Genomic DNA, 27,939 nt, shown 5'->3' with positions numbered 1-27,939 from the left:
TGCATATCGGACATGCCTATAAGCACCTCGTGAGTGCCTACCTGTGTGCACTGACTGACACTGCCTGCCTACAGCAGACCCGACTCTGCAAGCACATGTTAAGACTGCCTGTGGGCGCAGACTAACCCTATACACCTGACATTGCCTGCGAACATATAATTATACCGCCTTCAGGCATGTACTGATGGACTATGACTGCCTGCAAACCCGGTTCTGCCTGCAAGCACACCATGAGACTGCATGCAAGCACAGACTGACCTTGCATTCTTGCAGGCCTGACATCACCTGTGAGCATTCCCGAGCCAACCTGCCTATGGCACTGACAGGCACAGCCTGCCGACACACCCCACACTTTCTGCAAGCACATCCTGAACCTGCTTACCTGCCTGCACTACCTGATCATACGGAACTGTAGACCCTTCACTGCTTGCGAGCACATCCTGACACTGCCTGCGAGAACAGGCAGAAACAGTCTGCCTGCTACAATGCATTGCCTGAAAACACATCCTAGGCTGCCTGTGAGCACAGACTGACATTGCCTGCCTGAAGATCCAGTATTGCCTGCTGGCACATCCTGAGACTTGCTGAAAGCATAGAATGACACCCCTACCTGCACAGTGACACTGCTTGTGAGCACAGATTGACACTATGGGCCAGTGCGGATTGCCACAGACTGCCAACCCACTGTAGAATGTTCTTCTCACCTTCTCTTTTCAGCTGTGCTGCACAGGCAGCATGAGATGTACGTTAGCTATGTACTATGGGCAACCATGAACCAGCGCAAAGGGGGAACCTCAGTATGTGGTCTTTTGTCCCTGACCACGTTAAACATAAACAATTATGTTGGGTAAACCCAAGCACAGTTTCTAGCAACTTGTTAGATGATTCCAAAAACAAAGCTCGGCATCACTTGTTTGTTAGTACATTTTACTAACGTGTTTCGCAAGTTCAGATCTTCATCAGGGTAATCACATTAATTGACAAAATATCTTTCAGGTTCACCTCTAATATAGTTTTCAATCAATTATTGCTCTGTGCAGATAAATAACAGATGAGAAAGAGAGGACAGAAGGGACTTCCTCAGCTGTTGGTGCTTAATAGCGTTCTGAGAGAGAGGTGAACATCAAATTGCCACCTCTCTCAGTGGAGCACTGCAACTTCCCTGCTTTATAGGCCTTGCCTGCAGACAGCTTTCAACTGTCACTGTATTAATCAAGATATCCTTCAAAGTCCCTGGTAAAGTGCACTTATATCCCTGTTAGAACTACTGGTACTGGCATATTGTGCTTCCTTTGTAAAGCAATTGTGCTTCCTTTGTTTAAACCAGAACAACAACTGACCAATGTTACCAGCCTAACAGTTTAAAAAATGCACCATTTACATTCATTTCCCAAAATCCTTTGGAGTATTTGCCACTGTGTCCCCAAAATTAATCAGCAGGACAACTACTCCACACCATGCAAAAAATCTTCAAAGTCCTACAACCTGCCACCAGGTATTTTTAAATTCTACAAAGGGACCAATCTAACACTCGTATGATTGCCCCATTTGTCTCAAAATTTCCCAAAATTCAATGGGGGGAAATCACCAGATTTCCTGTAAAAGCTTATCCTGCCCCCCATCTTGTGTAAAGGGATTTTTGCGTCCTACCAAGTTTTAACCAATATCATTGGCCTATTATAAAAAATGCACTATTTGCCACTCCCTTCAATTCCTCCAAATCCTTGAATGGAATCCACCAAATACCTACAAATCTGTCTGTCAGTCCTACAAATGCACAATTTACCCTAAACCTCCAGAAATTGCTTGTGAAGAACCCCAACTCTCCATGTACAGATCTGTAGTATTCAAGCATAACATTATTTGACCAGTAAGTAAAAACATTTTATTGTTGGTTAATTAAAACCCTTTCAATATAAAAACACTTGCGGCATATTCTGAAAAGAAACACTAAGTAAAATTACAGAAAGTTACAAAATTAACATTTTACTTAAAACTCTGCAGAGCTTCTTGGCAGTTAATGTTCGACTCGAGGACCAGGTCAGGGTCAGCAGTTTATTGGTGGTCGGAAAACTGTTACTGAACCCAAGGATGGAGTGCCGAGCTGCTATAGTGGGGAGTGGTTAGCAGCACCAATGACTTCCAACAGTTTTAACGCCTTGGTGACAAATTTTGTTAACCCGATATTCAACTTTGTGTTGTCTGGGTTTAAGTCTGCTATTATGGCTTGGCAGCATGATCGAATTCCGAGCCTAAACCATTCTTCTCGCAGTAAAAATCGTCTAACGGTAAGCATTGCGGGGCATAGACAAACTATATGTTCCATTCCTTCAGTGTGGTAGCCGCACACCTACATTGGGTATGATTATCTGGGCGACACCATTCTGAGAGGTTCTTTAAAAAAGGCCATTCACCCATTCTTAAAACCAGTAACTTTCATTTCCAATAAAGTGTGAACGTGCTTGATAAATAAGGGGATACAACTCCTGGTTTAAAATTTGTGATCACTGCCCAGGCATGTTTCTTTTTTGACAATATTACCCTATCAGAATGAAAGGACCACAACCTGACGCTCTTCTTAATAACTGCTTTAAATGCTAGCTGGGAGGGGTTTGTTCCCCAGAATTCCTTGACACAAGTAGTTGTCAACTATGATCCAGGTGAAGCCGATATTTATGACTGGCATGACTTTTCTGGATTTCTTGCCAGAGTCTGGCCTCCAAAGAACCCTCCCGGGTGTGACGCAGTCTATTGCAAAACTTTATAAATGTGCCAGCCTCTATGACGTGATGGTCAAATAGACCTAGTTCGAGGCGAACTTGTGCTGGCGATGCTGACTTTGGCAGATGAAACGCACGTTTAAAAATTGTGATTATTAGTTTGTTTAAAAGAGTATTTGTGGTACCCTTCGTGATCTCGTGGCCATACGTCAATGAGTTGGTTATCTTCGCCTTCATCACTTTCAACATTGGGATTAAACTAGGGCCAAGTAGCTTTTTAGACAGTTTCATAGCTGCAACCTCTAAAGCCAGGGCTTTGGTCCTCAGTACTTCTTTCTGTTTGACAAATGAGCTTCTAGTGTCAAGAAATATTCCCTGATATTTGTAATGAGGTGTTGAATCAATTTTTACATTATTAAAGTGCCACCCTCCACGCGTCTTCTTTAGCTTCCCAAAGGAAATTGTTTTTGTTTTTGATAGATTCAACTCTAAGAAGTTGCTTGTAGTATAAGGGAGCAGTTCATCAAGTAGCCTTTGTAGGCCCACTTTCGTATGGCTAAGCAGCACCAGATCGTCGGCGTATAAGAGGTTACTGATACGTACTCCATCTAGTTGGGGGGGATGGCAGTTTTTTTTTTTTTAAACAACTTTATTGGGATTTTCAAGTGGGGGTACATCGTAGTACACATTACATTGAGCATTTTAGTTATACAGAGAGCTCAGGATACAATGCAGGCATTATACTACCGCTGTGCCCCATGTGGTGTTGTCATCGAAGCCTATCCAGAATATCACAATACAAATAAGGAGGCCATCAGTTCAAAACAGTGTTATGCAGTACATTCCTAGCCTCCAACCTAGGGGGGATGGCAGTTAACACTGTCGAGAATTGGCGAGAGATCCGATATGAACTGGTTGAAAAGGAGTGGAGCCAGCACGCAGCCTTGTTTTACTCCGCTTCTGGTCTCCATCTACCTAGAAACATGAGAGCCTTCACCCAGCTTGATTCTTATCCATGTTTCAGAATAGAGTTGAAATATTGCGAGTAGCAAAGACCGGGGTACGCCCCAGGACTTTAATTTTTGCTACAGTAAGCCCCGGGGCACTCGGTCGAAGGCCGCTTTAAAATCTACAAAGCAACAGTGCAGTTAGATTTGTTGAACTGTTGCTTTCTTTAGTAGATTGGTTGTTGTACCAGAATTGGCCACAAAACCCGTCTGATTGAAGGGGAGGCGCTTTGTTTCGTTGGCCCAGGCCAGCAGCTCTTCCAATAAAATGCTGGCATAATATTTAGACTCAACATCTCGGAGTGCTATCATTCGATAATTACTTGGATCGTTTCTCTTCCCGCTCTTATAAATGGAATGAATGACGGCACCTCTCCAGGACTCATAAACTATGTTGTTTAACCTGCAATCAAAAAACAGGGGGGTTAGATGGACTGACCAAAATTCAGCTTCTGATTTAAACATAGCCTGGAGAAGACCGTTTGGCCCAGGTGCACCATCGGCCCTAGCTTTCTTTATTGAACGTAGAATCTTATGTTTCTGTTCTTCTGGTGTCACTGTTGTCTCTGAAAATGAATCGATGTTATTCCCACAAGCCACATTTATGGGTTCTTCTAATATACTTATGGATGAAAAGCTGGGGCCCGGCCGTGTTGAATTCGTAGCCTCCGGGGATAGTATCTTTGCGTTGGCTATGCTGGCGAATTTGGGACAATCGACTTTGTTGTGGTTAATCTTGAAATGAGATGATAAAATGTGGGTCCATTCGACAGCACTGATGTTTGCGCTGCCATAGCCACTTCCACCTCGCTGACCCTTATTTACAAGAGACCACAATTGCTTTGAATTTGGTTTCTTACTTTCGTAGAGGAGCTTCAGCCAAAATTGATCCAAGGCCACTTGTTTTTCCCTGCGAACTGCGGACTTGAAAGCTACTTGAGCTTGCTTGTAGTTGTTAAATTTAATTTTATTACCTGGGCTCTTCCTTGATTGCCGAAGGGCTCGATTTCTGCATTCTTTGACCAATATTACGGCCTACCATGCTATGATATGCTTATTTACCATTACCGATACCAAAGGGGATGATGGACGGAGCGTTTGAGCAAAGCAAACACTCACCCCCAGTCAACTGATCTGGCTTTAATCCATCATCATTCTTTAGCTCACTCCACCACCCCAGTTCAGACATGGCCACATGCAAATTAGTCTGACCCTGTGTCTCATGGGAACAGTCCAGCCCGAACTGCCAAGCCATGTCTTCCCTGGACCGGAAACAAGCATCCTGGGACCGGTTTCGGGTTCATAACCCTCATCAGCCAGGCTATCTTGAATCCAGTGGCAAAGTGAGCAAGGGACCCACGTCTGGGCATACCCTGCCAACTTAGGGCGAACAAAACGATACCAAAGAGGATGATGGATGGAGCGTCCAAAGGGGATGATGGACGGAGCGACCTGGCTTGGCAGTTCGGGCTGGACTGTTCCCATGAGGCACAGGGTCAAGACTGATTTGCATATGGCTGGGTTCAAACTGGAACGGCATGGTGAGCAAAAAAACAATGGATTTAGGCCCAAATCTCTGTACTGGGGTGAATGTATGACATTGTTCTGCATTCTGTCCATCAACTGTTGTTTTTGCATTTGTCACCCCGAGTGGGAAGGGTATGCCCAGTTGTGGGTCCCATGCTCTCCATGCCACTGGAATCAACTATCCTGGCGGAAGAGGAGTGAAACCCAGAAACCGGTCCTAGGATGCTTGTTTCCAGTCCAGGGAGGACCTGGCCTGGCAGTTCGGGCTGGACTGTTCCTATGAGGCACAGGGTCAAGACTGATTTGTATATGGCTGGGTTCAAACTGGAACGGCATGGTGAGCAAAAAAACGATGGATTTAGGCCCAGACTTCTGTACTGGGGTGAATGTATGACATTGTTCTGCATTCTGTCCATCAACTGTTGTTTTTGTATTTACCATTACCGGCCTCACACACCACTTGAGGAGCAGTGCTATTCCAATTGATCAATGCTTTGCTAATGCAACTGATGTAATTTACTTAAAAATGCACCATCTGCAGCAACATACCCCTAAACAATTAGTAGTACTTATTGGTACACAGATAAAAGTAATTACAACGTATCTGCACACGTACAACATCATCCGATCACAAGACATGACCACCATCTCCTATGTTGATGACACCCAACTCATACTCTCGCTGATGGACAAAACAACCACCACCAGAACTAACCACCAATTGCATGACCATGGTAGCATTCTGGATGCGAAATAGCTGCCTGAATATGTACTCTGACAAGAAGGAAGTACTGGTCTTCGGCAACAAGACCTTCGCATGGGACTCCACCTGGTGACCGTTGGAGATAGGACCAACACCCACAGACAACGCAAGAAATCCAGGGATCATCCTAGACAACAAGCTCAACATGCCCGCTCAAGTCAACGCAGTCTGCATCTCCTGCTTCCACATGCTATGCACGCTGCAGAAATCAAATGGTTACCTAAGGACACCAGGCAGACCACCATGCAGGCACTCATCAGCAGCAGGCAGGACTAGAGCAACACTCTCTACACCGGAATCTCCACACAACTCTACACAGACTCCAGACAATCAAGAACCCCACTGCAAGACTTATACTCAACCTCCCACACCACACCCACATCACACTGCCGCTCTGGAAGCTCCACATGCTCCCAGTTCACAAGCACAGCTAATTCAAACTTTTCACGCACATATACAAAGCCCTACACAACACAGGGCCAAAGTACCTGAACAGATGCATACACTTTTACCAATCCACCAGACACTTACGCTCTGCCTCACTCTAACTCGCACACATTCCCTGCATCTGCAAAAGCAGAACTGGTGGCCGCTCATTCTCCTACATCGCATCCAAAACATGGAATGACCTCCCTCACCCCATCAGAGCCTCCTCACTTCTTGAGTTCCACAAGAAACTGAAGACCTGTCTCTTCATATAAACTCCTTGGGGACTACTAACCTACACAGCTGCCCCAGCGCCTGGATACCCTCTTCGGTGATTAGTGTGCTATGCAAATCCATATACCATAACATCTGGAGTGTGTTGCTGCTTTTCATATTCAATGTAGTTTAAAGATTCAAACTTTGTGTGCCAAGTAAAACGTATTGCAATACTTATCATTAAAATGTTTTCTTTGGAAAGCTCAGTTTTACTTTTTTTTTGTTGAGTTTTATATAGCGCGAACTTGACCCGAATCCAATCAGGTTTCAGAGCGCCTTACATAGCAGCAGTTACGTTACATTAGGACACACATTCATTCTCTGTTAGGCACGGGGAGATTAAGTGATTCCCAGAATCACAGGATGTTCAGCGTCATTGCCGAGACTCGAATCCAGTTTCCCAGGTCGAGCGCCCTAGCCGTTAGACCAACTCCTCTCCCTTGTTGATGGTGTCATATTTTCAAGATCTGTAGAGCAATGTGTTTTCTTGCAAATAGACTATTGCACACAATTTCGTTTTAGGCACGTGTTACTCATTACCAACAGAAAAGTAGGTATCTCTAACCAAAAGCTTCCTGCCCCAGAGACGAGCATTGCGTGTGGGTTACTGGAAGAAGGGGGCTCTTGGCGGTAAAAAGCAGAGAGGAATGGTCACTGGGAGGAAATGATGTTCAAAGAGGTTGTGGAACAGGAGGGAGAGTGCTCGTTAGATCTGTATTAGGATCTTTTCCCAGATTATTGGGCGAAGCATGAGAAGGCTTGCTTTCTGTTTTTTTTGTTACTTCTCTGGGAGCTGTATGTGCCTAGGGAGAGTCTGATCTTGGAGACCAAGGGGCTCATTTATGAGCCCCTGCGTCACTTTTGCGCCACCGGTGCGTCACTTTTTGTGACGCACCAGTGGCGTAAAACATGCGCCATGATGCGCCATATTTACAAAGTGACGCATCTACCTAGATGCGTCACTTTGTAAACCCCTGCGCTACATTATACCTGCGTCAGGTATAATGTATGCAGGGTGGGCGTTCCCACGTAAGTAAGCATCGTAGAAGTGACGCAGTGAAATCTACGAGATTTCACTGCGCCACTTCTAGGGTGCAAATGCGTCAATATCTTACGCCTGCCTTACAGCAGGCGTAAGACTGACGCAGGCCCTTTCACATGGGGCTTGCCCCATGTGAAAGGACACATTGCTGGAGTTGCGTCACTTTTGTGACACACTCCAGCAATGCGTCACTTTTGCGCCTACAGAAACGTCAGAAATACTGACGTATCTGTGACTCCTTGCGACACGATGCGTCATACTGTAAATATGACGCATCATTGGAGTCGCAGGGAGGGCGCAGTGAAAAGTGACGCATCACTGTTTTCACGCAGTGATGCGTCACTTTTCATAAATGAGGCCCCAAGTGTCCGCTGTGTCTTGCTGCTAGGCCAGGATGCCTTAATAAGCGGATACACAGAATAATGATAAGCTATCGTTTATCAGTATACCTTGAAACGAGGTACCACTGAGGCAGCAAACACTTAGACCACTGGACGACTTTGATCTGTTATTGTGCTTTTGATAGGAACAGGAATCGCATCAAATGCATACTGTTGTTGTAGGGTGTAAGTGTGGCTTAAGCTGGATATACAACTGATCTAGTGAACACCGAACCATTGGGATGGCTTGCAGCCGGTTGATGGCCTCGGAGTCGTCTCATTACCCACTGGCATACCATAGTACACAGCGAAGCAATGACTTGAAGGGGGATGATGATAAAAAGTGTAGATGGAACCAGGCCGAGACAGCAAGAGGATGGAAGACACCAGGTCCAAGTCAACAACCACATTTTCTCTGCACAGCAGCAGATGAAGGGCCATTATGTAGACGCAAAAGGAAAGGTTCAAGTGGTGGCAAAATGTACACAATGATATCTGTAATAAAACATTAACCCACTAAGTTCTCTTTGACTACAAACGTGAGATTGAACATTGCATGCAATGCTCTGGTGCAGGTACATTAACCATAAAGAGGATTGAAACTGTGACCATTGGTCTAGCCAGTACTTTTATCCCAAGTCAAAAAGAAAATCATCCTAATTCTGAATTTAGGGCCCGATTTACAGAGGTAAACTTGGACATGAAATCTAAGTTAAGACCCGAAGCCTAGCTTTAGACTTCAGGTCTAAATTTACACTTCAGGACTAAGTTTACCTTTGTGAATTAGGCACTCAGTAATTTCCCCTTTAAAATATAAACACAAAACACCAACAAGATGATAAAAACATATCAAACGTATTTTGGAGCTGTCTACGTTATTCCTAAATATTTTAATGCAAAAATAGGTAGAATCACCCTTTGAAAGAAAAAGAAAATAGAGAGTTTTACTCAAACTGCAATTTAAATACCAACACTCGGCCCTTCCATAACCTGCAGATACACCAAAATGTCCAGCATTCTTCTTTGACAAAGGTAGCAACCCTTCCTGCGTGTCACTGACACTCACCGGATGCTCCTAATCATGGTTAGAAGCCACAGCCATGTGCCCTCCACTTACACCAACAGATAGGTACACAACAGTGGGTGTGATTAATGTATCCGAAATATGAGAGGGACAGCTTCAGTAAAACATTCACTCACTCACACACTAGGTACATGACCATCATCAGTGCAAGGATCATTCACAGAACAGGCGCGGTTGGGCATTAGCAGAGCCGGTTTCCCTGTCTCACAGAACAGACATCAGCTTCCCACCTTCAGAGAAGTACGCCACAGCATCCCTCACACGACATGTACAGCTGAGCTCCATTCCTCTTGGAATAGGTGCAGCATGGGCAGACGTGTAAGCTTCTTTCCTTCATGGAACAGGTATGGCATAATAATAGCAATGGAAGCTACCCTACCTCACATATAACACTACAACAACAGACCACACTTCCTACTGTCACAGAAAAGGTTAAGCTCGGTCTGTATCAAGGAAGCCTTCTCTTTCACAAAACAGGGACAGCACAGTCCGCACCAGTAGTGCAAATACCCTTGCCTATTTGATGCATACTTTTCAGTATGGTTGTGTGGATAGCTGGGTGCATGAACGGCTGAACACGTTTAATGGTAAAGTAAGTATAACATCTGTTATTTCAGTACCAAATGCCACAAGCAGTGAAAGCATGCTTAATAAATATACATGTCATGTCTTGTCATGTTATGTGTGGAGGGGAAAATGGCTGTATTGATATGAGTGCCCATATGTGCACAGATGGATGCATATATGTATGGATGTACTTAAATGACCTTGACGCTGCTGCATTTGGAGCTGCTTCCCTTGTGCATATGCTGAGCTGTAGAAAGCGGCTAGTGACTTTGAAGGACATGTACATCTACATGCTTGGCAAGAAAGCATGATAAATCTCTGTTGTGGGGAAGTACCGTTGCTAAATCTCATCAAGAATCCTGATGCTGCACAGTGATCAGCAGCTGCCTTATGTGCACTTAGGAGTCATACTCCCGTAGTGTAAGATTCTACAACAACAAATATGATTTCTTCGATATGACATTGACTTGGCCACTTGTGACTGTAAGAGAATATCATAAAAGAAAGAATACCAGTGAGCCATTTCAAAATAATGTATTACATGTTGTTGACGTGTACGTTTCAGTTCTAAGGTCACGTGTGCAACTCTGACTCCAGTAATTCGGTTAACCGTGCACCTGTGCCATCCAGATCCTGTGTCTGATACTTCTTCATATTCAGTAGGGGTTTATGATAGAAGAATAACGATGCTGCAGCAGTGAACACATCATTCATTTGCAGAAGGCATCTAGGAATTCTCTTCAAGAGGCATAGCTTACATAATTGTGTGATGTAAAACATGAAAACTAAAATCCTGTGCTTTACAAAGCATGTCACTTGGCCAGAAATTGGATGCCTCTGCTTGAATTTTATGTTATTACATCGAGGTATATAACACGACATATGCTTAGACCAAACCAGACCTATTGACTTTGCCCATGGCTGTTAGCAGTATCAAATACATGAGTAAAAACTATTATTTTGTTGTGAACAATTCGAATTGAAAAGGTTTAAATTCTGAAAGTTTGAGACTGAGTTAAGCATTGATAAAATCTATGGAAGGGTATACAATCTTCCCCACAACGCAGACATCCTTGCACTATGGTGCAAGGGTGTCTGTGTTGGTGCTAGGCAGCTAAATATTAGCGCCAGCGCAGGGGTGAAATGCAGGGCTGCATCCTATCCTTTCAAATATGGTGCAGCTCTGCGTTTTGGAAGTGGCTGAGCACTGCGTTAAGCCAAGCAGGCATCCACCACTTCCTAGTTAATATGCCCCATAGTTCACATAATAGTCATATGCTGCATGCACTAAAATACTGAAATGCAATTCATAGAAAAAAACAATAGTCTTGGGAACGCAAGATGAGGTAAAAATAAAAAGTAAACACTGACTGCATCCTTATAATGGAGCACCTCAAGGCATTCTACAGCAGTCGTTCAAAATTCATGCTGTATTCTTCCTTCTATAGGAGATACATTTAAGGCCCAATAGGGACCTCTTTCAAATACACTTTTTAATGAATGCCCAATCAGGTCCGTGCCCTGGGCTCTATCTTAAAATCACATTCGTAGGTCACTCTGCCATTCCAGGCTCATTCTGCAGCAAGTGACTTGACACTACAGACAGCAGTCACTGTTGCTTCATACTGCTGACCCGACTGTTACTGCCTGGCCTTGATCTGACAAAGAAATTATTAGTGGGGTGTACCCCTAACACACCAGCAGAAGCTGCACACTGCACACTGACCAAGTCCCACCACACACCATAACATTTCCTGCCAGCATGTCTTGACCCAGCTTACCAGTACACACTGACATTCCTGCCAGTACACTACATACTTTATATCGACACCAAAACTTGCTGCCAGATGATACAATACAACTTGCCAGCACACCCTGATAAATAATACGTATTAACATCAGTGGCGTAAGACCAGCCCCTGCGGTGCGGGGTGTGGGGGGGGGAGATCAAGGTCCCCCCTCAGAGCACAGTACACTATCTGGGTCTGTGACCAGTTAGTTTGATACCCTTGTGCGTGGCTCCACACAATCACGCACCATGTACTGGCTGGCACTGTGAACGGGCGGCGGGACCCTTGCCTCCTGAAACCTCCTGAATGGATCAGGGGGCCTCCCTGTACTTTGCAGGGGCCCCCCTCAAATTTCCTTACGCCATTGGTTGGCATACCTGAAACTAGTTACCACCAAATCTTCAACACTCCCCATAAACATGCCCTGCCCGTTCTTGACAACACATTCCCACTATTTCTGACTGCACAACTAACCTCCCAATCAGAACACCACACAAGGAAGTAGCCAGAAAATTAAAATATCCCCCATTTCAAACCAAAGCTCTTATGGCATAAACAAACGAAGCAAGTCATCACAACCCTCCCCAGAAGAGCTCTCTTGTCTCTTTCATCCAAGCATCTGTCCATTCAGCCTTTTATCATTCCATCCACCTGGTGATATCTACCATTTCACCTTTACATTCTGTCGTCCATTCACTCATTCATCATTCAGACCACCCGCCATCCATATCCAAACCTATCCATCCATCTCCAAACCTATACACCCACCCATCTATCCATCCATACCTTTCACCAATCCATCTCTCCATTCACCCATTCAGTCATCCACTCATCCTTTCAGTCATCCATCCATTCTTGTGATCCATATATCCACCATTTCACTCCATCCATCTACCCTTTCACTCCATTCATCCATACTCCCTTTAACTCATCCAGCCATTATTTGACTCATCCATCCTTTCATCAATACATCCTTTCAGTCCATCCATCTGTCCATCCTCCCTTTCACTCATTCTATCCATTCATCCTTTGATGCACTCATCCATCCATTGTCGTTATCATCATCCGTACATCCACACTTTCACTCATCCATTCACCCTCTCGGCTATCCATCCATCCACCCTCCCTTTCACTCATCCATCCATTCTTTCACTCATCCATACATCCTCCCTTTCACTCACCCATCCATTCTTTCACCCATCCATCTTTATGTCCAATATTTCAGTGAGCAAAAGACATACAATTGATGGACGGAATGCAGAACAAATCAAAACATTCACCCCCAGTCAAGAGATCTGGGTTTAATCCATCATTCTTTTGCTCACCATGCCACCCCAGTTTAGAAATGGCCATATGCAAATCAGTCTTGACCCTGTGCCTTATGGGAACAGTCCAGCCCAAACTGCCAAGCCAGGTCCTCCCAGGACCAGAAACAAGCATCCTAGGACCGGTTTTGGGGTTTCACCCCTCTTCAGCCAGGATAGCTTGATTCCAGTGGCACAGTGAGCCCAGTACCCACGTCTGGGCATACCTGACGCACTTAGGGCGAGAAAGCAAAGGACACACAATTGATGGACGGAATGCAGAACAAATCAAAACATTCACCCCCAGTCAAGACATCTGGGCTTAATCCATCATTCTTTTGCTCACCATGCCACCCCAGTTTAGACCTGGCCATATGCAAATCAGTCTTGACCCTGTGCCTCATGGGAATAGTCCAGACCGAACTGCCAAGCCAGGTCCTCCCTGGACCGGAAACAAGCATCCAAGGACCGGTTTCGGGGTTTCACCCCTCTTCAGCCAGGATAGCTTGATTCCAGTGGCACAGTGAGCCCAGTACCCACGTCTGGGCATACCTGGCGCACTTAGGGCGAGAAAGCAAAGGACACACAAATGGTGGACGGAATGCAGAACAAATCAAAACATTCACCCCCAGTCAAGAGATCTGGGAGTGGAATGTGTATGCCCAGACATGGGTCTCTTGCTCACTATGCCACTGGATTCAAGCTAGCCTGGCTGAAGAAGGGTGACATACCCTGAAACTGGTCCCAGGATGCTTGTTTCCAGTCCAGGGAGAACCTGGCCTGGCAAATCGGTCTGGACTGTTCCCCTGAGGCACAGGGTCAAGACTGATTTGCATATGGCTGGGTCTAAACTGGGGTGGCGTAGTGGGCAAAAGAAGGATGGATTTAACCCAGATCTTTTGACTGGGGGAGAATGTTTGCATTGTCAGCATTCCGTCCATCATTTGTTTGCTGTAACACTTTCGCCCTAAGTGGGATGGTGTAGGAAGGTGGAATCTGACTGCATGGTTGCCTCCACTTTTTTTCTGGTGTTTGAATGGTTTTTGACTAGTCTGGCTGGGATCCTGCTATCCAGGACCCCAGCCTGTTTGCATTGTCTGCATTCTGTCCATCATTTGTTTGCTGTAACACTTTCGCCCTAAGTGGGATGGTGTAGGAAGGTGGAATCTGACTGCATGGTTGCCTCCACTTTTTTTCTGGTGTTTGAATGGTTTTTGACTAGTCTGGCTGGGATCCTGCTATCCAGGACCCCAGCCTATCTGCTTACTCCCTTAAATGACTGGTGTGCATATTACATGCACTAGTGATTGGATACTGTGGTACCTTATGAGCCCCTAGTATATGGTACCTTAGGTACCAAGGGCATAGGTACTTCACAGGCCTACCAGGGGCTAAAGCATGTATTATGCCACCCCTGGGAAGCAGACTAAATCTGACACCTCAGGCCTGCTACTGCAGCCTGGGTGAGGTAGTGTTAGCACTCCTCACAGAGGTATAGGTTCCTATATCTCACCATACACACACATATAAACCTTTCAGTCACCCCTAAGGCAGGCCCTATCAATCCTGAGGGCAGGGTGCTTGGTTTACAATGTGAGGGGGTGCCTCTGCCTGAGCAGGGCCCCTCTGCAGCTGGCAGGGTCTATTCCCTGTGGCTGTTTGTGGATGCGGTTAAACCATATACTCTTAAGTGCATTATAACCTCCCGGTAAATGCTAACTTTGGAATGACTGCATCAAAACATGTCGTGTTTGGTGTCAAACAACTTGGAATCATACCCCCACACCAGTAACTGGTGTGGGAGTATGATCCCACCCTTCTAGAGGGGACGACATGTACCCACTGTGGAAACACGGTAGAAATCTGAAAGAGCCCTGGCATCACAAAATGGATGCCACCAGCACAGACACTGGGCTGCCTTCCTGCTGCTGACTGAAACTCGCAGTGGAGGAGGCCCAACAATAGGCATCCTGTCACAGGGAGGTGTCACCACCTTCCAGACAGGATTTAGTGTATTGGAGCTGGGTGGGTGCACTCTTAGAGTGCTTTGAAGTCCTGCACTGGGGGAGCAGTAGGCTTCTCTGTGCATATGCCAGCTCAAACTGGTTCAGGGGCTAGCAGCCCCTGCTCTGGCGCGAAACTGGACAAAGGGAAGTGGGTGTAACCACCCACCCCCCTGACCCTCCTAGAGGAGTGGTCATAGAGCTAGTCTCTCCCTTTCATTTACTATAAGATAGGTACACCTTGCCGTTGCAAGTTATATAACCCTGGACAACGCTTTACAAGAAGAATCCTGGTCCTTTGATGTTCCACTACCTTTGGAAGATGGAAGAATCTCCCTTGGAGTCAAGGAGTGACTCCCCTGCTTGGCAGGCACCAAAAACTTGAATCAACGGACTCAAACTTTCCCGCTCCCGCCAAAGTCCGAAGTCCCTGAAGCCCCAGAAGTGGATTTCCTGACTTCTTGACGGCCATTGTGAGTCCCCAGCAGAGCTGAGGTGAGTGGACCCCACGAGTGATGAGGAACCGCAATGCCTGGGTACCATGCACTATTGATGAGTGTAACCCCTTCTCGATGTTTTATGAACTTGTGCTTTGGAACATTTGTGCCCCAAGCCTCCAGCAGGTTGTGCACCGAAAATCAGAGGTCTACCCCATCCTGAGTGAACGTGGGCTCCTGTAAAGCATTTCCTCACAAGGCATCTTTGCAATCCATTGTCTGTTGGCTTGTGGGTCCCCTGAAGACTTTCTTATCAAACCAAAGGACTCCTCTAGTTGCTCCAGGCCTGCCCTCACTCACCTTCGCTGGGTGAGTCCCTCAGAACTTGCTGGTCTGCACCATTGACTTTATTCACTTTTCACAAGACTTGCTGTTGCCAAGGCTTGTTGGCTCCAATCCGGTTGCCGACACCTCAGTTAGCTGCAGACGTTGTGAGACACTCTGAATCCAGCTGCTGGTCATCGTCAATCTCTCCTGGACCTCGTGGGCGAAGAGTCAAAATACCCTCAAGCACCTGAAATCACCCGACATCCGTGGGCATCCATCTTCCTGGCCCCGGGTCACTGGCAAGTGACTGTGAACACTGTCTCTTCTGCTTTCAGGTCATCTTCATCTTGAATCCAGCCTTGGATTCCACCGGACACTTCTCCAGTCTTCGTAAGCAGCAAATCTTCTTTGGCTTCCATAGAAAACAGCGACGCGACCCGACACCAAAAGACACCTATGCACCCGGCTTCCCTGGGTGAGGTAACTCGTGCACTCTGGTGCCCTAGTGTGTGTTGGCCCTCGAATTACTTACCTTGTAAGTGGCTTGCTTGTAGACTTCCTCGAAGTACCCTAAAACTTTAAAAATCCAATCGCGACTTGCTCCATTGTAATCAATAGGGAACCCGCGGCTGTGTTCTCACACTGCACGCGTCTCCCGTGGGTCTTTTACTTACCGCCTTGGGTGGATTAGTGAAGCCCCAGCGGTTCTACAGGCCCTAGGCCTTGTTCCCTTGCAAGTCAACTTTCCTAAACCTCTTTTTTAGTATATGGTCTGGTACGCCCCTCAGGCCCCAGCCATATTTCTGCTTAACTTATTGTGAAACGTTGATATTTGAATATGTTCCTGGCTTCTAATCTCATAAAGAGATTAGTAGAGTGTGTTTAGAAATAAATACATATATATTTGATATATATACCTGTGTGGTGTCTTTTCATTTGGTAATTCAAGAGATTATAAGGTAAAACAAGCTGCTTTACATTCCTCTGAGACTTAGCCTGAAGGCTGCTCTACACAGCTATCACTAGGATAGCTTTCTTTAAAAGGTTGTCTTAAACCTATCTACCATAAGAGTCGAATTGAATTGGTGCAAGGTGGCCACTATAACAAGTGACCAGCATATGCCAGGCCAACTTTTCACAGATGGGTATGCCCAGACGTGGGTCCCTTGCTCACTGTGCCACTGGATTCAAGCTAGCCTGGCTGAAAAAGGGTGACATACCCTGAAACCGGTCCCAGGATGCTTGTTTCCGGTCCAGGGAGGACCTGGCCTGGCAGTTCGGTCTGGACTGTTCCCATGAGGCACAAGGTCAAGACCGATTTGCACATGGCTGGGTCTAAACTGGGGTGGTGTAGTGGGCAAAAGAATGATGAATTTAACCCAACCATTTTTACTGGGGGAAAATGTTTGCATTTTCAGCATTCCGTCCATCATTTGTTTGCTGTAACACTTTTCGCCCTAAGTGGGATGGGTATGCCCAGATGTGGGTCCCTTGCTCACTATGCCACTGGATTCAAGCTAGCCTGGCTGAAGAAGGGTGACATTCCCTGAAACTGGTCCCAGGATGCTTGTTTCCGGTCCAGGGAGGACCTGGCCTGGTAGTTCGGTCTGGACTGTTCCCATGAGGCACAGGGTCAAGACTGATTTGCATATGGCTGGGTCTAAACTGGGGTGGCGTAATGGGCAAAAGAACGATGGATTTAACCCAGATCTTTTGACTGGGGGAGAATGTTTGCATTGTCAGCATTCCGTCCATCATTTGTTTGCTGTAACAATATTTCAGTGAATCATATATCTACCTACTCATCCTCTCACTCACCCATCCATCCACCTTTTCCCTAATATCCATCAACCCATCCTACCACTCACTAACCTTTGTCTGCCAAGTTGCAGACAGAAGAGTCCCATCAAGAACTTCACCCCCACTGTAGCTGCTAAACCGGAGGTTCATATTGCTTCAGCATCCATCCTTTTACTCATCCATGTATCCTTTTGGTCATCCATCTATCCACTCTTTCACTTGGTCCATCCATCCACCCTGTTACTCGACCCCTCCAGCCACTTTGTCAGCCATCCACACTTTCACTCACTCATGCATCCATACTTTTTATCCATTCACTCATCCATCCATCCACTCTTTCATCCATCCACTCACCCTCCCTTTCAGTCATCCATCCATTCTTTCACTCATCTATCCTTCTATCCATCCCTTCACTCACTCATTCATCCACCCATACTTTCACTCACTCACACACCCACCCAGGACCGGCTCTAGGGCGGAGCGATCGGTGCCACCGCACCGGGCGCTTACTTAGGGTGGGGGCGCCATGTTTATTGTTTTAAAAGCACCTGATTCCACTTTCCTTGTCCCAGCAATTTTCAAGCATCAATAAACATGTCAGGTTAACTCCGGTGATTAATGCTCTTCCTCTAGAGAGACCAGAGCTTTGTCACCTAGTGGATGTTTTGACTCATCATAGCGCAGTGCAGAAGGTTAACATGCCTGCTGCAAAGAACTTGTCCAATTCAGATCACAGAAGTGCATATACTACTAATAGGTCAATGTGTTATCGCTTTTGTCAGAGAGATCCTTTTGTTACTTGCAGTTTAACTGTTAAAATCCTATTATAGAGCAGTGAGCTATTACCAGGCGTCAAAGAGCTGCACGTAAACTGCAAGGAATATATTACAGATACATGTTTTTTTGCACAGTCTTCCCTTATCCTAATAAAAAAGGGTTAATTTGGTTAGAAATAAATTCTTATTATAGAAAACCCCTAACAATGTTGTTACATTTTAAATTCTGAGGGGCATATGTACAAGCCCCTATCGCCACGGGAACGTCACTTTTTGTGACATTCCCATGGCGATAGGGGTCTTGCCTTATTTACAAGGCAGCGTTAAGCCACTTAATGTGGCTTAACGCTACCTTGTAAATAAGAGCCCCTTTCACGCAATTCTTAGCGTGAAAGGGGTTGGCAGTGGGTGTTGCAACCGCAACACCCATTGCTTTTGACACTGTCCCCTATTTACAAGGGCAGCGTAAATAGGAGGCAGCGCCAAAATTAAGACCAGGGAAATCATGGTCTTGAGTTGGCAAAACGAGGAGAAATGCATTATTGCTCCTCCTTTTTAGGTCTCGCCTAGCGTAGGCTGCGCACATGGGCAGTCTTGCTGGCGAGATTTAACGATTTAGGGTATTTCTGTAAAGGGCATTAAGCCCCTCCCCTCTTTTCCATTGGCTGGCATCACCGTTTATGCTTAACTGTGGCCAGCCATTGGAAAAGAGCTGTTGGTGAAGTTTTTGCCCGGCTTTTTGAGCCGTCCCATTTGGACGTGCTCGTCTGCCTTCCGTGCATCGTGAAAGCTTTCTTATCTTTATGGGGCCATGTGTTTCAAAACACATGGCCCCATAAAGACAAGAAAGCTTTCACAAACGTGAAAGCGGACCGTGCTTGTCTTTCTTCCCGAGCAGTTAAAGTACGCACGCCACTCCATCTGTGCTTTTTGGGGACTGTAGTTCATTTGGAAGTTTCGTAAGAAATGTTATAGGTGTAAATATGAATCGTTAAACTTTCGGTCAATGATCAACAAAAGAAAAACAGTTAATAAAGAGGAGTCAATTAGCAGCCTCCTCGGCAGCCGCTAAAATGTATGCCCAAACCGTCAAAAATGCTCGGGTAAACTACAAGCCCCACAATACAAAGCGCCTGGCTTTCTGTTGGAGGAGCAATGCTCTATCGCAGAAGCTTAGAGAATCAAAATGCAGAGCAACATGTAAGAGATCTTCCGCGTGGAGGAGAGCACACGAGGAGAACGGTGCACCGTGCCCGAATACGAAGTCCAGGATGTAAGTAGCAAAACCTTTCAGGTGGGATCCCTGGGTAAGCTGTGGCAAGAGGAGCTACTACTCCAGGACATCGCCTTGGAGGAAGAGGAGGAAGTCGATGTGGAGGAGGAAGATCTCGCAGTGGTAGAAGAGTTGGGATGCAACGCGGAGATTGCGGCGGAGATTGCGGCGGAGCTGCGCGTTGTGTGCAGGTAAGGTTGTTTCACTGAAAGAAGAAATTCTTACAGAGTAACAGGAACTGCGGACATATAAACCAATATATGTCTCAGGGGGCAACGCTTCCGCCAGTCGGCAACGTTGCTGGTTGCCCACACCTTACATGGCGGCCGACTCTGCCCATGCGCTGTATCTTTTGTTGACAATACGGTGACCAGGTTTTTGAAAGCCAAAAACCGGGACGTTTAGAAGATGTAGAAGAAGGACTATAATGTTATATCTGAGTTGTAGTGACGACTTAAATTACAGCGCTTATCAACATAGGAGTACATACAACGATGCACAAAAGGACTACATAAATGCATCTTGTACACCTAGCCTGTTATGTACTAATTAAATTGCTTTATGATAAGAACTGCTGACTCAAAAAGAACTGCATTCTTAACACATGACGGAGGTGGAGAACATGGCGGCGGTCGGCTGATCGCTGCAGCGCTCCGAAAATCAGGCTCCCGATGTGCTCTGCTTAGACGCTTGTAAATGCGCGTCTAAAATGTTTCCCCGTAACCCGTAACCCGGAGTGAAGGATTCCTAAACCAAGTTCATTTCCCCCCAAAAAAGCGAGCCTTGGTGGGAATCACGGAGTGTTTGTTTTCTAACAATCTTACCTGGTCTCCGGCTCCGCTCGGTGTAGGCGGTGTAGCGGTGTAGGCAGGCTGCTTTCCCTCTCTATGACCGCAGGTAGCGAGTCTTGCGGTGGAGGCAGCGGCAGTACAGCGGGGTTAGAGGGTGTTCCCCGCCCCAATCAATATGTTTTACCAGCTGTTCTAAAGTTAGGATTGTGGTCCGTAGCCGCCCTGGAGCTGCGCCGAGGGAGGAAGGCGCGATGTTTGACACTTGCAGCTTGTAATATTTCTTCCCAGGCTCAGAAGCTCAAGTATATTTCTCGAGGTGCAGTGGAGGGTGAAGGAGGGGTTGAGTGCCCGGCGGGCGCGAAGATCGTGGAAAGTAGCGAAGAGGGGGGGGGGGGAGCTCCCGGAGGAGTTAGCTAAAAAGTGTCCACAGCCATTACAGCAGCTACAACAGCATTCATCTAAAGGCAGAAGCTCACGTAGAAGAGGTAAGGAGCCCGTAAATGTACAGTGGAAGAAGCCTGCTCCTACCTCACAGGTAAATCTGGCTGGTTTGGTACACGGCGGTCCCTCATCCTCTGAAGGTAAGAAAGCCTCATCTTATTTGTCTGTGGAAGTGAAATCGAAGGGTACAAGACCAAACGGGGTTAGAGGCAAGGCTAAACATAAAAGGGATTCAAGTGTGCCACCTGATTTGAACTCGAAGATAACCCCGTCTCTGCGCTCATATTTTAAAGTCGTACCACAGGTGCTTCGTTTGACGGAGGCTCAGAGCATGTCTTCTTTCTCGACAGCAATGGACACTGGCGCTAAAGGTATGCCCGTTTCGAGTACCCTGGGTGTTATGGGAGTTCCAGCTACAGACTATCTTTCTGCCTCTTGTGCCCCTTCTGGCGGAGACTCTGGCCCTAAGCTCACTTCTGAATGTGTTTTGTCTGAGGTGGATTTGATTCAGCCAGATTTAGAGCCCAGTGACTCGGTTGAGCCTCTCAAGCCTCAGTTTCCGGGGGGGGGGATGCCATGGTAACGCAAGTGAAGTAGGTGGGTCAGGAGATTCTGCTACTTTCGATCCAGTAACCCCAGTGGATTCAGATACAGGGGGTGTAATCTCTGCGGCTTCTATTCTGGCAATGTTCTCAACCCTGTCCCGTGATATTAAAAAGGGGTTTGAAGAGTCTTCTGCTAATCAGGCGGACATTCTTAGACAAAAAGATCGATGGATTAACATCTAGAACAGGGGAGCTAGAAGATACGGTTGCTGCGATGTCTGTCTATTTGGAGAAAGCTAAGGAAGACATCGTCAATCTGCGAAGAGAGGATCAGGCCCTACTTGATAGGATGGAATTATTGGAAAACAATGCCAGGAGAGCCAATATACGCATACTTAATGTGCCTGAAGGCTCCGAGGGTTCTGATGTTAAAAACTTTGTGGCGCAACTGTTAAAGGAGTCATTATGTCTCGATAATTCTCTAGAGGAACTGACCATCGACATTCAGAGGGTCCATAGAGATCCGTTCAGGAGAAACCCACAAAGATCTAAACCTCGTAAAATCTTGGTTAATTTCCATACCTATGCACTTAAAGAACAGATCCTCAACTTAGCCCTAAAACAAAAATCCCTCCATGGAAAGGGATTTACTTTTCTCATTAGATCTGACCTTTCTAGGGTCACGTTAGAGAAGCAGTGGGAGTTTGGAAGGCGGCTCGAGGCATTTAGAAAATTGGGGGCAACGGCTCAGCTGGTGTTCCCTGCAGCCCTGAAGGTGATGTTTAACAGTAAGATGTTTAACATTAGGTCAGTGCAAGCCGCTGACGAGCTCCTTTTGGAGTTGGGCAATAAGGCAGCTGGTTGATATGTACCTTGTGTAAAAATTCAGATCAAATAATAAATGGGCCCCTGAGTGTTAAAATATATTAGTAGATGGTAGATATTGAATTTAGTTTTTTCATATTAGTTGAGGTAGTATCTGCTACAACACAATACCACGGGGGAGAGAGAGGGGAGAGAGAGGGGAAATGGGGGAGACTGAAAAAAAAAGGGGAAAAAAAAAAGGGAGAGAGAAAAAAAAGAGGAATGGTGGAAGGGAAAAAAAAAAATATATATATATATATACTTTTGGTGAAGGCTAGAAATTTTATTCGGTTCTCTCTTCTCCTCTCCTATCTCCTTTCCTTGTTCTATCCTTGCTGTATTTACAAACTCCCAGATACATATACCGCATTCACAGATTTTGTTAGAACATGTGTGTAATTAGATTACTTTTTGAGGGGGGATTGGTTTAGCGTCAGGGGAGGGTCACGGGAGCTTGAGATGGGGGTGCTATCTACTGGATCTGTTCCGGTTGGATACACCAAGGGTTCTCCAAGGGTGGGAGGGGGGTGTGGGGGTTTACAGGGGTCACGGGGTAAAATGTCTTATAAAATTCCTCATGTGCCAACCTTGTGCATTATTGTATTCCACTGGGTGTAGCATAATTTCAGATATGCAACCATCAGACAGTAGCTTAGGTCATACGGGTGATGTCCCAAGTCTCTGGGTGGAGTTGAGAGGCATCGAAGACAAATGGCTAATTTAAAGATAATATCCTGGAACGTAAATGGCCTGCGTACTAAATCTAGGGCAAGGAAGATACTTCAATATCTTCGGGATTCTGAGGCACAGCTGATTATCCTGCAAGAGACGCATCTGGTCCAAGACGAAATGGATGCGTTAGTTAAGGAGAATAAGTGGATTGACTTTTCAATTTCTACTTCTCAGTCCTTGACTTGTAGAGGAGTTTCAATTATCTTCAAAAAACAACTCAGGGCTAAAGTGTTAGATTTTAAGGTTGACCCAGCGGGTAGATGGGTGATTGCCTACCTGTCCATTTTGGGTAATCAGTTTACTATTGTGGGTTATTATGGTCCTAATCAGGACGATCCGTCATCTTTGGAGGCAATTTTTTCTTACCTTTTGTCCCTCCCAGAGCCTGTAATTTTTGCAGGCGATTTTAATATCGTCTTAGACCCCACTCTTGATAAATCGCATAATAGTCGATCTCGAATCCCATCAAAATCTAGATCCTTTTTGCTTAGTGAAATGAAGCAATACGGCTATGTGGATATTTGGAGGTTGAGGGTAGGTGAACAGTTGGGTTTCTCTTTTAGAAACCAAAAATACCGCCACCAATCCAGAATAGACTTTGTATTAGTGAGCCATACCTTAGTAGATTCTGTTAAAGATGTTAAATACCTCCCGTCTCATTTATCAGACCACTCGGCAGTAACTATGGAGCTTACTTCGATGCAAAGTTTGCCAGCTAGAAGTTGGTCCTTTGATCGCTCCTTACTTTCTCACCCGGATGATGTTCTTTTTTTTAAGTCTGAGGTGAGTCACTTTTTAACAACAAATGTAGGATCGGCAAGCATCGGAGTGGTGTGGGACTCTCTTAAAGCTTTTGTGAGAGGTCTTATTACAAACAAAATGGTGTATAGGAGGAGGCAATACAAAGAAGCAGTGACATCGGTGGAAGCAGACATAGCTAAGACTCAGTTAGAACTAGACGCTGATTCCACTACAGCAGAAGATCGCTCTCTTTTGTCTGGAAGGTTAATCTCTTTAAATGGCCACCTCGCTTCCGTCTTAAATCAGCGAATACAAGAAAGATGGGAGGCCAGTAAGCTCGCACATTTTCAGTATGGTGAAGGAGCAGGGAAGCTATTGGCATGGAAATCCAAAACAGATCAAGTTCGTAATAACATCGAGGTGATTAATGTCAATGGCTTCCCTCTCTCCCGGGATGAAGATATTAGATCCGCCTTCAGAGATTTTTTCCAAAATATCTATTGTGAGGATAAGAACATCAGCTCGGTCAGAATTAAAGACTGGCTTAGTAAGATCACACTTCCAGCTCTCTCTGAGGAGCAGAGTGAGAGGTTGGATAGTGTAATCTCGGAGGAGGAAGTCATCAAGGCTATACATAATGCCAAAAAAGGGAAGGCGTCAGGTACTGACGGCCTACCGGCTGAAATCTATAAAGTCCTGGAGCAGGAACTTGTCTCCTTTTTGGTACTACTGTTTAATGACATTTTACTGGATGGTGGTCGGCCCCCGACATCTTGGGACAGTGCGTCTATCACGGTAATCTTAAAACCAGGGAAATCGACTACTGCATGTGGTTCCTATAGGCCAATCTCCATACTGAATGTCGACTATAAAATTTTTGCCTCAATTCTGGCCAATAGACTAGCTTCGGTTGCCCCCAATATCTTACATCCGGATCAGAAAGGGTTTGTTAGGGGGAGACAGCTACATGAACTGACTTTCGATTTAATAGGGGCTATCGACTTGGCAGTTTTGGAGTCCCTCCCCCTGGCGGTTCTTACCTTGGATGCCACCAAGGCCTTCGACAGAGTTAATTGGTTGTATCTGTCGGAGGCCTTGGCAAAGTTCAATGTGGGAGCTGGGTTTCGCCGGGCAATTAGTCTATTGTATCAGAATCCAAGTGCCTGTGTACTGATTAATGGCATCTTGTCTGACCCCTTCAACATCTCGAGGGGTACGCGACAGGGCTGCCCACTTTCCCCACTTCTTTTCGATCTCTACGTGGAACCATTCGCTCAAAATTTAAGAAGCAATGTTGACATCAAGGCGTTCACGTACAGGGGTTGGGAAAGGAAAGTGGCCCTGTACGCTGATGATATCCTTATTTTCACCTCTGATGCCCGTACGGCTCTCCCGAAAATAGTTAAGCTAGCCTCGGAATTTGGGGGCGTGTCCGGATATGAGATCAACGCTTCTAAAACCGAGATGATGACATGGGGTATGGACAAGAACTTCTGTATCTCGGGTATTCAGCCAGGGAATAAATTGAGATACCTGGGCCTCGATATTGTGGAAAATATAGACCAAATTGCAAATATCAATTTTTCCAAAGTAGCTAAGGACTGCCGTAAGTTGCTTCAGTCCTGGTCCCATCTTCCTCTGTCTTTATTAGGAAGGGCTAATTTGGTTAAGATGGCTATTTTGCCAAAGATTTCCTTTCTTTTCAATACTATCCCTCTGTACTTCGATCCAAACCACATTAAAACTTTTCAGGCCGAGATTAATACTTTTATCTGGAATAAACATCTTCCAAGAATTTCGTGGAAAAAGTTAAGGAGGCGCAGGGAAAAGGGGGGGCTGGCCGCACCCGACATCCAGGTCTATGCCTGGGCGTTCCAGTTGTCTCGTGCTAGGGTGTTGCTAAAAAAACCATTGGAGTGTGGGGTGGGAACCCTATACACTACTCTGATTAAGGGAGAGGGGGTCAGCCAGTCTGGGTTCCTATTGAAATTCGGAGATCCCAAGTTCTTTAAAAAAATTAAATTGAAAATTCTATTGGGAATGGCAAAGACTTGGGCCCAGGTTTCCAAATCTATCAAAGTAGGGTACTATAGCAGTAGAACTCCCCTATGGGATCTCCCTGATAATCCATCCTGGTTGGGAGACTCACTTGCAGCACCCATTAGAGAGGCAGGTTTGGAGGTCTGGGGTGATCTATTTGTTGAGGGGGAACTGCTCTCCTGGGAGTGTTTGAGTAGAAAGATTGGCCCTGGCCTTGCTAGGCTAAAATATCTGCAGATGGCTAGCTGGTTTCGTTCCTATTCTGCACAGCCCTCTCGTAAAAATAAATTCCCAGTAGGTGGTTATAGTACCCTTATTACTCAGTTAATTGATAGACCCCCTGCTAAGAAGGAGATCTCGTCCTGGTACAATCTGATTTTGGATGAGATGGACGGATTATTTAAACTTCCACAGGAACTCTGGGGGGCTGACATATTAAGTAATACTGATTTGCATGAGGTATGGAGAACATCTTGTAGACTGCTGTGGGATGTGGTGAAACCGGCGTGGTTGCGTAGGAACCACATCTTTACTATCCACAGAGCATATTATTCCCCCCTTCGACTTTCTAAATTTACTCAGGGGAATATGGTGGTGTGTGCTAGATGTGGTCTCCTAGCAGCCTCTGACATCCACATGTTTTATGAATGCCCCCTTCTGTCTCAGTTTTGGGAAGCCATTTGTAAGATCCTGTCGTCCTCAATAGACTCCAGAATAACTGTACATCCTCAGTTGGTGATCTTCGGAGTCTTAGAGGGGGTCTCCAGCTCAGCGAAGAAGCTAGTATTTTACGCTATACTACTGGCTAGAAGGGAGATATGCAGAAAGTGGAAGGATCCTTTACCTCCCTCTATCAATGATTGGTACGCCTCTACTCTGCATGTTTCTAAGCTGGATTTGGCTAGAGCTGGGAATCCAGACAAAAGATCATTTTGGCATCTTCTTAAATGGGATCAGTGAGACTCTGGGGTTTTTTTTTTTTTTTTTTTTCCCCCAGGTCCAATGATTAAGCCATTTATCCAACTGCTTGGCATAAGCGGTACTTTGATTCCCTTTTTTCAGCACTTGGGTAGCACCCTAGCTGAACTTCTGAGGTTATGGTATGGCGGTCGCTGGTATGTCGAGCTCTTTTGCTGTGGGATGAGGCCCCGGCTCCATGACTATCCCTCCCAGTTGGTATGAACTGTGTCAGCATATTGCTTGTAATCCGATTGATTGCGCACTTATAACCTTGGTGGCATATGAGGACAGAAAAAAAAAAAAAAAAAAGAACTGCTGACTCGTCCTGCCTTGGAATACATATAAAGACACGCCTCCTTCTGTTTCCAGTCGCTCCTGTGAAAACCTGGACAACTGCTAAATTTGCCAAACTCTGCCAGGATAGCTGGTGCAAAACCGGGCCTGTTCTGATAAATCTGAGACGCCTGGTCAGCCTACTTGACAAGCTAACGATCTTTGTGTTGGGATAAAGTCCATCAGCAGGGCTGCCAATTTTATATACTGTGTGAGATTTTCATGTTTGAAGAATGTTCGTGTGCTAGTGCTGTCTTGTTTTGCTAACCTGTTTGCAGTTTTCTTATTTTTAGGCAGGGCTTTAAGTGGGATTAAAAAACTTGGGGGGGGGGGGGTTCTCTTTCAAAGGGGCGTGACCAATGTAATTAAGTTCATGGCTTGAAAACACGTACGCTAAAAATCTGTGCATAGCATAGTGTGTTGCCCGACTTGTATTTGCTGTTTCTGTCATTTGTTTTTACTTTTTTTTTATTTTAATGCATTTTTATATAGCGCGGACTTTACTCAAAGGTGTCAGAGTGCTTTACAATAGAACCAAGTACGTTACGTGAGGAGAAAGGTTATATATTTACACGTTACAGATACAAATGAGATAGAAGAAACAGTAAAATAAAACAATAGATGGTAGTCACACAAAAAAAAAAACACATTAGGATGAGGATCGTACAGGCATAGATTACATATTTCACAACTATGTAAGAACTTCCTTAAGGGACATGAAAAGGGATGTATTAATTTTGGAAGTGTCTTTGGAAGAGAAGAGATTTGAAGTCATTTTTGAAGGTCCGGGTAGAGGTGGTGGAATGGAGAAGTGGGGGAGGCAAGTTCCAGATTCTAACTGCATTGCCTGAGAAGGATTGAGCCATCGATCTTTCCCTTTTGAAGGTGGGGGGGGGGCTCAAGCAGTACATTTTCCGCATAATGAGAAGGTCTAGAGCCTCCAGAGATTTGAAGTTTATTCACCTGGTATCGAGGGGAGGAAGTGTGCAA

The sequence above is a fragment of the Triturus cristatus genome, chromosome 1_1 (genome assembly GCF_964204655.1).
Source record: "Triturus cristatus chromosome 1_1, aTriCri1.1, whole genome shotgun sequence".
NCBI classification, from domain to species: Eukaryota; Metazoa; Chordata; class Amphibia; order Caudata; family Salamandridae; genus Triturus; species Triturus cristatus.
Note: the sequence above shows the minus strand (reverse complement) of the source record.